The sequence below is a fragment of the Oryx dammah genome, unplaced genomic scaffold, assembly GCF_014754425.2.
Source record: "Oryx dammah isolate SB20612 unplaced genomic scaffold, SCBI_Odam_1.1 HiC_scaffold_19, whole genome shotgun sequence".
Lineage (NCBI taxonomy): Eukaryota > Metazoa > Chordata > Mammalia > Artiodactyla > Bovidae > Oryx > Oryx dammah.
The window spans coordinates 67,298,234-67,310,643 of NW_024070203.1; the positions used below are offsets into that span (position 1 = coordinate 67,298,234).

Below are 12,410 nucleotides of genomic sequence, written 5' to 3' on the forward strand. Positions count from 1 at the left end.
TTTCATTTTCATGCATTGGAGAAGGAAATGACAACCCACTCCAGTACTCTTGCCTGGAGAACCCCAGGGACAGAGGAGCCTGGTGGGCTGCTGTCTATGGGGTCGCACAGAGTCGGACACAACTGAAGCGACTTAGCAGCAGCAACAGCAGCAGTTAATACCTTCTTCTAATACATCGTCCAGTACATTATGTTGGTAATGGAGGAACTACTGATTTTCATTTGATATTATAGTCTATATTTTATTCCGTATTTTATATCTTATTTGGTTATCTAAGTGATTATCTTGTTATTAGTACTAACGGTCTGTCATGACTCTTCACAGAGGCAGATACTCATTGGTGAAAAGGAGAGAAATGTGAACACAACTTTTTATCATGGCAAAGATGTGTAGATTTTCAGATAAGCAAATTCTAAATACTGAATCAGTCTTTTAATATTATATTAATATTTTTACTATTTTCTAAATAGTTTTACCTACTGGGTATATGTGGGAAATGTGAAATAGGCATTTGCTAAGTTTCTGGCATTACCCACTTGCTAGGTTAGACATGTTGTATTCATGAGCTGGAAATCTTTATATTAATGCCCCCAGTGAAGAATCATTAACCATGTTTTACAGCTATAGAAAATGAGTTTCTTTGTGTGTGTGTTCATTTACTTTAATAACACTACATTTACCATGTTATCACCATGGAATGTAAATTCAGGTTAGACAAGAATTTCACAAGTACAACAAAGCATTCTGTGATATACCAAAGTTTGTATAATGCCTGACCAAATCAGCTGCTCATCAATGACTTCCATTATAGGCATTTTATTTAGTTGATGATTCTTTTGGAGAAAATAAACATACTGCCCACATATAAAGTGTTTTTCATTCACCTTTGCATTAGCATTTAAAATACATGTTTCAAAATAATTTAAAATTATTCTAATATAACAGCAGCAAAATATAATTCTGCAATTACAAAGGGATCTACGAGTTAAGTTACTCTCATGTTTATAACTATGATTCTAAAATAAATACTACTTCAAAGTGGCTCTGTTACCAGCTTTTTAGGTATGGTTTAAAAACACGCACAGACTTGCAGGGAGGTTTATAATGTTGTATTCCATGCACTGTTCTGAAAGGGTTCCTCAAGAGCCAACCAGCCCTTGACACAGTACTCAGTCCACAAGGCCGTCAGAAAGTTAAATTAACTGGGGTAAATAGGATTCCTACATTACATCAAAAGCATATGATATTCTGCAGCAACTGGGAGCATTTTCAGGATTGGCATGTTGTCTTCTTTAGAACTAATTTCAACAGAAGAGTTTAAGAAGGTGGACAGGTACCACTATCAAGTGTACTTAAAAGTGACATGTTTCTTTTGTGCTGCTCTGACTTCCCTGAATGACCTAGCTAGTGAACTAGTCACCAGTAACTTGGTCACCAGGCAAATCAAGCCTGCAAGAAAGGAAGCCAGTATTCAAATTACCATGTTCTTGTCTGACCCAAACAATTTATTTTCAGCATAAACATATAACCTTAATATGAGATGTCTAACTAAAGCAAGCATCACCAACAAGACCAAGAGAGCATCTCCTCTTCTAAGGTTTAGGTTTTCCCCAGAATTCTTGATACAGGGAACAGCCCATACCAAGGGTCATTGCTCCCACAACAAAGCCTTGGGCTGCCACACGCATGTGGATCAGGTGAACAGACATTTTAGTATTTCCCCTGCTCTTCAATCTTTATAATCCATATGCAACAATTGCTGCAAAACCTGCCATTCCAATCAGGACAAATGGTGCCTCTCTAGGTTTTTGGACAAGTTTAGATCCCTGATCTTCATCATATGAAGAAAGAGAAATATCTGTGTCGCTTGACATAGTGACTGAAGAATCTTCAACTTCAAGACGTTTTCAGGTTCTTACCGGCCTCTCGAAAATGAGTTTCAAACGATTTAATTAACATGACCTATTGATTTGGTGTAAACTGAGCTGACATTCTTTATTTTTACTGAAATGAAAAAAATGAAATTATAAGAAAAGTACGGGGAGGGAGGAGGGAGAGGGGTTCAGGATGGGGAACACATGTATACTTGTGGCGGATACATGTTGATGTATGGCAAAACCAATACAATATTGTAAAGTAATTAACCTCCAATTAAAATAAATAAATTCATATTTAAAATAAAAAATAAAAATATTTATATTAAAAACAAATTTAGCATTTGAATTGCATTTTTCAAAAGATTTAAAATATGTTTTTATTAACCTAAAGAACCCATTTAGACACAGAGACCACACTGAGTGAATAAAATAGGTAGTACTCTGGTTCAGGAGAAAACCTTTTTTTTTAAAATAAGGCTGGACCAATTTTCCCTAGAAGCTTGTCTTCTAGACCATTTATGGAATTAAGTTGGTTTAGAAGACTAAATCAGTTGCCATATGAGCACATTCTCTCCCAGATTCTAGAGAAGAGTTGAGTATTGCACATTGTGGCAGAGATTGCTAGAGGCCTACTTGGTTTTCTCCTTCCTGATAGAACTCTGGGGAAAGTTCCCTGCTGACAAAGGGCATTTGCCAGCATCCTAGCACACAGGAGAATTAAAGGAAAATCTTTGGGTGGGACTTATAGGCAGCTTACATTGCCCTACCTCTTTCTCTTGCTCCTGGTCTGTAACTGGGTTGCGAGATCAAGCAGAAATCTAGGTCAATGAGGAAAATTATAAATGGAAATACAAGCTAAGGTTGCCAGAGCAGGTAAAATAGGGGGCCCTGGTGACTGTGGAGTTCCCATACAGCCTCAGACCATTCACCTCTGAATTTCTTCTACACAAGAGAAAACGAACTTCTATCACGTATATATCACTGTTCTTCTGAATTTCTAATATGGCAGCTGAATACAAATCCTGACACAAACATTATTTTAAAAAGATACTTTGAGACAAATATCAAATATATGTATATGTACACATATGCATACTGTGTATATCTCACATATATACACTATGTGCATTTGTATACATGTATATTATATTGTACACATATAAATGGGCATGTATACATATAATGTGTATATTCAGTATTTACATATATTTTATGCACACACACACATCCAACTCTGAAAGTCCTTTGAAATTGTTACATTGGACAAACTTAACTTAGTTATTCTATCATGGCTACTGTGGATATTTGCTGTGCTGATTTGACAAGAGCAGCACAAGTTGTTGGTCATGTCACCAGCAAAATTCATTAAAAAAAAGGAAAAGGAAGACACAAAGAAATCAGTTTTATTTCCCATGTTGTACAGCATGGTTGGTGGGAATGGGGAATTACTAAGATTTGTTCGGTGGAAAACTAAAGATTGCTATTCCTTTCTTTCTGTTTTTAAATTTGCAAATTAGAGATTTCAAATTATAATTTTTATAGAAGTGTAAACTAAGAGAAAAAATCAGCATGTAAATAAGGACTAATGTAAACCAAGTCTTTGGCTGGTAATACTTTATTTGTAAGGGTAGTATTAAAACTACCATCCCTTCTTCTTCCATCTGTCAGGCTATATTTTACTTGGATTATATCAGCACAATTATATCTTTAACAAAAACCTCCTTCAAAGAAAATTTAATTTAATTAGAAAAGAAGTGAAGAAGGCATGTCACACTTGGTGATATAAGGCCACTTCTGCCATCAGAGTGTGAAAATCGTTTCTCCAGATGGCAGCTTCTTGCTTAGATGAGCTCATGATTCCCAACAGTAGGGTTGTTTCTTATTTTCCCTTTCTGAAGCATACTTACCTTCATTTATATGTGAATGGTTAACTTTTAATTATATGACTTTTTGACAAAAAAAAATTCAACCACTATCTATTTCCAAGGTATTTTTCAAAACAAAATGTCATGTTCTTGAACTTCACCTCTTTTTAGGATGACAAGTGATGATTAGCTACATTAAAAATGTAACTAAAAAAAAAAAACCCACATAATTCCATGTGATACAATTTTCCAGTTTAGCAAGATGTAAAGGTTGGTAGAAATGATATACTAGGTCTGCTAAGTCTTAATAAGCAATTTTTTTAGGTTAGTAGGCAATAGATACCTTCCACGCAGGTAGGATAAACAAATAAAAACATACTGGTAGTTAAAAAGTATTGCTTTATTATTAGCCTTTAAAAATAACCTCTGTGTGGCAGGAATTATGCTGTGTGTTACGGTAACAATGTTGAACAAAAGAAAGAGATTCCTGCCCTCAAACAGATAAGACAGACAGTCATATGGTCATATATTTAGAGTCCCATTGCTCTTTGAAATAAGGGAGATGGTCATAAGAGCATGTCTTAGAAAGACCTGATATATTCCAAGGGGTCAGAGAAGTCTTCATCTGAGGAGTAATACTAAAATAAGATCTCAAGAATGACTGGAAGTTAACTGAACAAAACTGTGGAAAAACAGAGAGGAAATTAATGTGTCTGAAAGTCAGGAAGCAAATGAGAAAAAGATCCAGGATGTCTGCAGATGTCCCTTCAGTTCAGTTCAGTCACTCAGTCATGTCTGACTCTTTGTGACCCCATGAATCACAGCACGCCAGGCCTCCCTGTCCACCACCAACTCCCGGAGTTCACTTAGACTCACATCCATTGAGTCAGTGATGCCATCCAGCCATCTCATCCTGTTGTCCCCTTCTCCTCCTGCCCCCAATCCCTCCCAGCATCAGAGTCTTTTCCAATGAGTCAACTCTTCACATGAGGTGGCCAAAGTACTGGAGTTTCAGCTTTAGCATCATTCCTTCCAAAGAAATCCCAGGGCTGATCTCCTTCAGAATGGACTGGTTGGATCTCCTTGCAGTCCAAGGGACTCTCAAGAGTCTTCTCCAACACCACAGTTCAAAAGCATCAATTCTTCAGTGCTCAGCCTTCTTCATAGCCTAACTCTCACATCCATACATGACCACTGGAAAAACCATATCCTTGACTAGTCGGACCTTAGTCGGCAAAGTAATATCTCTGCTTTTGAATATGCTATCTAGGTTGATCATAACTTTTCTTCCAAGGAGTAAGCATCTTTTAATTTCATGGCTGCAATCACCATCTGCAGTGATTTTGGAGCCCCCCAAAATAAAGTCTGACACTGTTTCCACTGTTTCCCCATCTATTTCCCATGAAGTGATGGGACCAGATGCCATGATCTTCGTTTTCTGAATGTTGAGCTTTAAGCCAACTTTTTCACTCTCCTCTTTCACTTTCATCAAGAGGCTTTTTAGTTCCTCTTCACCTTTTGCCATAGGGTGGTGTCATCTGCACATCTGAGGTTATTGATATTTCTCCTGCCAATCTTGATTCCAGCTTGTGTTTCTCAGGGAGGGCCTTTTAGATCTTGTTTAGGATTTTGGGCTTTATTCTAGGAATGTAGGAAAGTTTTTAATAATTTTAAGCAGGAAAATGATATAATCAGATTTTGTATTTTAAATTATCACCATAGCTAGAGTATAGACCCTGCACTGTATAAGAAACGAGTAGAAGTAGTTAAAGGTAGACCTAGTGAAATCATTGAGAAGGAACATTGATGTGAATTAAAGGAAATTAATCCCCAGTATTACATTTTATTCAGACAGACCTCCTGTCTCTCTAGTTATAAAAACAAAGCTGTGTATATATGTAGACACATTATGGTATAGACAGAGAGGATAAAATCAAAGGAAATAGAGGAAAACAATATCAATAAAGAATGATAATTAGACCTCCTAACAGACTTAACGCAACACAGAGGTGTGAAGATAATGGAATATTTTTAAACTGTGGAACCAAAATAGTGATTACTATAGAACTCTATGGGATCTTGAACTGTTACTCAAGAATGAGTGTAAACTAAAGATATTTTCAGATACACTATGAGAGATTTTACTACTAGCATGCACTTAGTGAAAGAGATACTAAACAAGATACATTTCAGGAAGAAATAATGAGCCAAGAATGAAGAAGTTGGATGTGAAAAGCAATTATAAAGAAAGTAATTGAGAAAGATATGAGTAAATTCAAATTGCATAAAAAATAAGTAATATTTAGAAATTTATAAACAAAATAATAATAGTTTTTAAGACAGAAGGAGTGATCATATTTACATATTTACAGCATTTTAATCTCCCTTTTAAAGGAGGAAGGTAGAATTGTTGATAAAATTCAGACATGGTTAGGTGAAGTTTATGTGTTAAAATTCTAAGGATCATCACTGAAGTGAAGTGAAGTGAAGTGAAGTCACTCAGTCATGTCCTACTCTTTGCGACCCCTTGGACTTGTAGCCCACTAGGCTTCCCCATCCATGGGATTTTCCAGGCAAGGATACTGGAGTGGGTTGCCATTTCCTTCTCCAGGAGATCTTCCTGACCCAGGGATTGAACCCGGGTCTCCTGCAATGTCTGAGCCACCAGGGAAGTCTTAAGGATCATCACTAAAATAATAGAAATAATATGGGTAACTTTCCAAATGTTGTTAGGGCAAAAGGAAGAAACACAAACCTTGATAAATGTAACAGAAAGTAGAAAAGAAGATTAAAACATTTTTAGTAAATAGGAAACACAATACAAAACAAAAAATTAAATATACAAATAATCACAAAACATAGAAGTGATATACAGATTACTGACATCTTTTCTCTCTGGGTCTCCAGCACTTCCACCTTAACTCACATGACAGGTTTACCATGGGAATGAGTGGTTTTAGTGGGAGGCCTGGCTCAACTTTGTGGAGCTGACAGTTCACTTTTTAAGATAGTGAATTTAGGAAGACTTGGATATGCCTCTAGTTAAAAGGCTTCCATATTTCACTGGCAAAGAGTGAAATGTATATATTTTTTCTTATAGTTTAGATTTAAATGAGATTATATCGATTTCCTATAATTTCCTACAGAGTAAAGCATTTTTTAAAACATATGGGCATAATTTCACAGTTGCTTATCCTCAGTGAGACTTCTTTGCAGAACAGAGATAATTGACCTGATCTTACAGAGTCTTTCTAAATATATCAGAGTGGAGTCAGCATGCAAGCCTTTCACGTTCCCTGAGGATCTACATCTGCTACAAGTGGCTCCTGCAGCAGATGGGTGAGTGTGCAGAGATCCTTAGCATCTTCGTGGTACTTTGATGAACTTCCTATTCATCTGCAATCTAATCAGTCAGAAAGCTAATCTACCCCAAAGTATCTGCTTATTTACATTGCTCCATTTTGAAGTAAGAGATCCCAAAATTCTCTTTTGGCTCACATGCTATGATTGGGCCTATAGGTCAGTTGAAACCAATCTTGCCTCTTAGGCCAGATTTTGGTACATTATCTGAAAAGTATCTTCCTGACCAAACATAAAAGAGATCAGGTGCCTCTGAGACTCAAGTTAGGTGGCAACAACCTAGCATAATTATATCATCTCTTTTTGTTAAAGTTTACAGAAAAAAGAAATAAGAGGAGGAAAAAGAGTAGCTGTTTTGGACAATGCCTGGTTATGTTCTGGTGCTCATGATGGTGGCTGTAGCTCTCAGTCTTGCATGCCCTGGATACCATGTAACGTCACTGTTCTTGCTACCCTATAGGGAGAACTCCTACCAGCCCTGAATGTAATCTGTGCATGATCTGTCTTTGTGTTCCTGAAAATTGCAGTCAAGAAAGAATCCCAGGGTAGGGATATCAGTCAGGGAATTCCAGGGAGGGGGACCTGAATATTGTCAACTCTAGTTAAAGCAGATTTTAAAATGCCAGATGCTGCAGCAGGAGTCTCCAGGTCATCAGCATCAGACCGAGACAATCTAAGCTCTCCTGTCTCCAACCAAGATGGAGCTAGGGGAACCTCATAATGGGCTTGTTTCAGGAACAAATGGAGTTTGGAAGTAAAGAGCTAATGTAGCATATATGCAGAATATACTTTCAGATGTGGTTTTCTCTAATGCTCTATAGAGAGAATTTCAATATTCTTCTACATTACTTTGCCTCTTTTCATAGCACTGACACAGTTTCTAAACAAGTTTTTTTCTCCAAGTTGTTAGAAATGAGTCATAAAATAAATGACTTATGTTTGACTTTCAAGTGTTTCTAGCACCAAGCATTAGCGCTAAATGAAATCCTTCTAATATTTCCTATGGGTGGAAATGTGTCAGATGCCTTCGGCTTTTAGATTAAACTAGAGTCAATTTTAATTTGGTATGTTTCATCACACATAGAGCAGGTTTATTCAGAAACTATCCAGCATGTGTCAAGGTGTTATCTGACAGAAAATTCACCCTGTGCTTTAGAATAAATACAGGTGAATCACTTCCCTCCTCTATCTCTTCAAAACAAATTTATTTTGTTGAACGTCTTGGGAATTCAGCCCAGAATGAGAGAACACAGAATGTTATAACTGAAAAAGAGGAAAAAAAAAAAAACCCAAACCTGAATAGATCAGCTAACCTAATCCTTTAGCTTTACAAGGGAGGAAACCAAAGATCCAGACGAAAAGTTTCTCTTTGGGTCACAAAAAAGCAGGTAGCTTAAAATACTGATTTCCTGACAACCATTCTAGTGGTATTTGAGCCATAAAATGATCCTCCTGCTGTCAATAGCATTAAAAATTTTCTCTCTACTCACACTGAAGATGTATATTCCCCATAAAAAGAGAATTGCCGTGATATTTTCTTTGCTTCAGAAATGTTTTCCAGGTTTCTTCTCTCACTTTACCCCTTCATATCAGGTTTCTGTCTATGGATTTCTAGAAGTCTGTCTGGTTGACTCAGTTGGATGGCCTGTCCTGGCTTTGGGTTAAGTTTTTCCCTAAAGGCGACCTTCCTCTTGGACTCTCCCATCTCAGTCTAAGCTGTTTCAGCACTGAAAACACACACCAGATACTGCACATTCTCTGGTGCTTGAATTTGGTGCCTGCTCCTAGACTTAGATCAGCCTAAAGTCCCAGGATAATCTGAGAAGTCTTAGACATCTTCACAGCACTTGATGAGCCATCTAAAAACCAATATTCTTTCCCTAGTGGAATAGTAATACAAGTTCTCTGTAGTAAATTTAGAATATGAAGAATTTCAAAATGAAGCAAAAACCATCCACATTTTTCATCACCCACTCATAAATAGTTTTGGTTTATTTATTGATTCATTTAAGCATGTATTCATTCATGTATTTATTGATTCAATATGTCTTCATTAAGCCCTCATTATATGATACAACCTGTTCTAAAGCTTCAAGATAGAGCAAAGAAAGAAAAGTCCCTGCTTGTGGAATGTACAGTCTAGAGATCTGGAGAGTGAACAAGAAATTATAATACAGAGTAGTGAGTAAGAGGGGGAAGAAGAGTGCTATAAGATTACCTAAGAATAGTACCCATTCCCAGGTGGCGCTAGTGGTAAAGAACTCGCCTGTCAATGCAAGAGAAATAAGAGATGCAGATTTGATCCCTGGGTTAGGAAGATTCCCCTGGAGAAGAAAATGACAGCCCACTCAGAATTGTTGCCTGGAGAATCCCGAGGACAGAGGAACCTGGTGGGCTATGGTCCACAGGCTCGCAAAGAATCAAGCATGACTGAAGCGACTTAGCACGCGCACACAGACACACACACACACAGACACACAGACACACACACACAGTACCTACCAAACTTGGAGGATTCAAGGAAGGCTCCCCCAGTGAAATCATGTATATGATTTAATCAAATAAAAGAGGGGCAGGATGGATGGAGGACTGTTTCAGGCAGAAGATACAGCCTTGACAAAGACTACAAGGTGAAAGAGAAGAGTATGTGTGAATAACTAAAGGAAATTCAATATGGTGGAAGTCTAGAACAGGAGGCAGTTAGTGGAAAAGGGCTAGGTGAGTGAAAAATACTGGCGCGAAGTCCTGCAGAGCCTTAGAAACCCAGAGTGGAATTTGGCTTTAGTTCCAAGAATGAAGGTATGCTCTTAAAGTTTTGAGCAGGGGAGTGACATGATCCAATCTGTTCCAAAAGAATAATTTTGGCTACAATGTGGAGGATGGATGAGATGAGGAGAAATCCAGAAGCAGAGATGCCATTTTAGAGATGTTTGCATAATTTAGGCAAAAGACAACCGTGGTCTAGAAAGGAAGTCAGGTTTGTGAGGATGGAAAGCAAAGCACAGACTTCAGAAATGTTTAGGCAGTAAAATCGACTTCACTCTGTATTTCAACCCAGGGGTCAATTTTCTCTTCCATGTCACACTGCCTTTCTCATGACTGAAAACTTCAGGTCTCAACTTGATGTCATCTTCTCAGAGAGGATATGCCTGACCATCCTACTTGAAATGTTTCCCATCATCATTATGTCAGAACATCAATTTTATTCCTTCACAGACTTATGAAAATATTTAATGCTTTTATTTCTTTTCAATGACATAATTAGTGCCTCTTTCCCACTAGACAAGGAGCAGCTACATGGATGCAGGTACTATTTCGATTTTAGATCCATAAAGGCCCTTTGGACCTTCCACTTAGGTGATAGGGGTCTGGATTCAAATATATGTCAGCATATTTTTTCTCCATCCTGTAAGTTCTCAATTATTAAATAGAACCAACTTGAGATAATTGTACATTCTCCTGTAACAGGATCCCATTTTATTTTCTCCTTATATCAGGTTAATGGATAAGATTTGTGGATCATTTTGTTTGTCTGATTTACTTCTGCTAGATATAGAAGAGGATATAAACTGATATGTGAAGTTGAGTATAATCTATGTGAAAATATGTTCAGGTTTATGGACAGATGCTATACATCATAAGATACCAGTAGCACTCCAAAAGCTAAAATAATATCTGCAAAGTTAAATTGGATATAACAGTTTCCCTGGCAGTCTCTTTAAGTTCATCTTCTTGGACCATGGGTGGCTGTGATGATGAGAGGTGATGCTTATACATAAAAATAGTCTTCACTTTTTCAATGAAAAAAGTGTATGTGTGTTTGTGTGTGAGTGTGTGTGTGCACACACACGCATGTTTAAATAAGCTTTGCTCAAAGCATGTATTCTTTGGAGTTAGACTTGAGGGAGCCACGGCTTTGTTCTTATTCTCAAGGCAAGCGTGAGTTCAATAAAGCTTTACAAGGTTCTTAAACCAATTTGGTCTCTCTGCTCTCATATGACCCTTAGGACTCACAAAAAAAAAGTAGAGCAACAAAATAAAGGGGACTCTTGATACATTTAAAATGTTTCTTCTAAGTTACTGTATTCTTACCGGGCTTTTCATTCACTTTGATTTTTGAAAGAACTGGAGATGTACAAAAATTTTGCATATCAAGGTCAATATGAGTGTAAGTGAATCTTTGAGATCATCAGAACCTGGAAGCAATGTGGGAGTGAGATGGAATCCAGTAACAAGCCACCTCCCAACCCAAAGCATTGCTGCCAACCTCCCTAACAGTTGGAATGAAGCTGTGACACCAGCTGCCTCTTTTGGGAAGGGAGAGAGGAGGATTTTTAATTCTCTGTGGTGAAACTTAAAGCTTTCCTGCTAAAATCCTTTTCTCCTCCCACTCCTTTCCCTTTTCAGGAAGCTTGTGGCTGACCACCTGGTGTTCTGAATCATTAATTCATGGTTGACATTCTATCAGGAATAACATGGAATAGTCACCCTGGCAACTGCCATTGAAACCCTTTCAACTCCCCTTTCACTTAATTCACTTCAGTAATTATTAATTGTACACCTACAATCATACCCAACCTGGTGATAGGCAATGAGGCTTTCAAATGAAGAAAGCGTAGAATTCTTACCCTGGAGATTTAAATTTTTCATTTAATGCTGGATTCATTTTAGGAAGAGCTGATAAAATATTATATGAAACAGAAAATTTTCCAAAATTTACATAAGCTTTTCAAAGCACTATAGGAGTAAAAAAAATGAGGAAAAAATAGCTTCAGTGCTTAAGTATTTTACTAAGCAAGAGGTACTATACATGTATAGATGCTGGGTGCTTTTCACATGTCATCTCACTGAATTCTCAAAGCTACCTTAAGAGAAAGGAAAATGCTCACATGAGACAAGCGAAAATAGAGGTCTTAAAACTGGTTAACTAATCTTCTCACAATAGTTGATCCTTCAGTCAAGGAATTAGGAGTCCAAAGTCTATTAGGATGGGTGTAAATGTCCACATGACTGTAATAGGTAAGGCAATCGAGAGGTTTAGAGAAACCATGAGGGACTCCAGGTAGAACAGACTGTCAGTTGTCTGAGTCTGAAGCATGTGTCCAGAGTGGCAAGAAAAATGAAGAATATCAAAAGGCAGGTGACATGGGTATAGAAAACCAAGAGACAAAAAGGTGTAGGAGTACATAATCTGAAACTCAGATTAAATGATTAAAAATGCAGATTCTATGGGAACTGAGGGAACACAATGACGATGAATGTAAAGCAAATCACCACTAACAGGACTTTCCCTACAACCTAGTTCTGG

General features: G+C 37.4%; 1 pseudogene; it reads right to left on the reverse strand.

Moving 5' to 3' along the window:
* Positions 1-647: 647 nt before the first annotated feature.
* Positions 648-1,921, reverse strand: LOC120879079 (annotated as a pseudogene).
* Positions 1,922-12,410: the final 10,489 nt, after the last annotated feature.